Below are 1,645 nucleotides of genomic sequence, written 5' to 3' on the forward strand. Positions count from 1 at the left end.
GCCGGGTAAACCGGCTTCCGCTCCGCTCCGCTCCGGGGAATCTCTGGATTCTCTGCCGGGTAAACCGGTTTCCGCTCCGTTCCGCGCAGGGGAATCTCTGGATTCTCTACCGGGTAAACCGGCTCCCTTTCCGTGGAAACCCGCCCAGGGGACTGCGTGAGTCTCCGTCAGGCGACGCCGACTCTTTCCGTTGGAGCCGTTCCAGGGGAATAAGCTGAAGGCGACCGTAAGAACANCCGAGCCTAAAGAGACCGACCGAACAAGTCTACTTTCCAGAATAAAGTAACGTTCGACATTGTAAATCTTGTTTTCACGAACCGGTAAAAGTGAGTTAAGAAACGACACTTTGTAAATCTCTTTATCATAGAAAAGAGACTTTTCCGCGCGATCAAAATCGCTTCTCGCTATAAACACGTTTCCGAGCAGACAAATAACCGAGGCCCGCGAAACGGCCTTGACCGAGTCGCACCGTTTAAATCTCCGACCGTGTACACAACTTATGTTTTGTTCTGATATATTACCGAAGAAAGCGTGACTTGCCGCATACCGTTCCAGGAATTCATCGTCACGTGAATTCCACAGCGTATTATTTCGTTTTGTATTCTAAACTATTTCTTATTTCTTTCTGTTGAATTCTTTAAATAAATTCATTTGTTTTTTTTTGTTACTAAAATCACACCGAGTCATTCTTTTCTGTCTATTCTTTTCCCGTTTCCGACGAGCTACTCCGCAGCAAATCGAATCAAACCTTCAAACGAACGGAACGAACTTTTCTCGGGAAAGTAGGACCGTTACATATTTATAATTTATTTGTAATTCGACACAATTAAAGTATGTGTATAATTTTTCCACAACATATCTGTTTAATATTTTATTTTTATAATTAATACATATTATATCAACTGACAATAACTGATCTACTAGTGATCATTAGTTCACCAGCAACAGTTGATTCAGTTTTCATACAGAACAATCTTTTGTAGATAAAGAAGAAACTCATCATTGATACGAGTCTTTACTTATTTGAACAAGTGCCACTTTTTATCTGCACTAGAACAACACAGGCGCGCGCTACGCGCACGCTATTGTTTGTATTTTAACGTGCTGTATCAGTAAACATAATCTGTCACCGCTATGACAGCTAGTATATACGTTTCCCAAACCATATAATACACATTAGAGAGATGTCAGAATCATCGCATGAAAATCAAAATCAAAAAATAATAAGAGAGAAAAGTGGAAAAACACCACGTGACCAAAGTCAGTGATAGATAAATATTTTCTGTCACGTGACTTTAGTTACGTTTTTAATTTTCTCTACATATACGACGAACTCTGTTTTAAAATCGCTTGTATTATTTACTCTCACGATCTTGCCGATTCGATTCGACTCGATCAACCAACCAACCAATCGGCATCGCGGAAAAGAGGCAACAATAAGTATATACGAATATTGCGAGATAGACTCCAAGTGCCTCGGTGGCCTANCAGGGAAGGCGATGGCACGGAAAGCCGGAGATTCCAGGTTCGACTCCTGGCCGAGGAGTTTTTTTCGCAATATTTTCAAATTAGTTAGGGGGGTATTTGGGATCTTTCATATACGAGATGCAAATCTAGCATCCTATATGATTTTATGAATTGAAAA

The sequence above is a fragment of the Pseudomyrmex gracilis genome, unplaced genomic scaffold (assembly GCF_002006095.1).
Source record: "Pseudomyrmex gracilis isolate BER0280 unplaced genomic scaffold, ASM200609v1 scaffold_0, whole genome shotgun sequence".
Lineage (NCBI taxonomy): Eukaryota > Metazoa > Arthropoda > Insecta > Hymenoptera > Formicidae > Pseudomyrmex > Pseudomyrmex gracilis.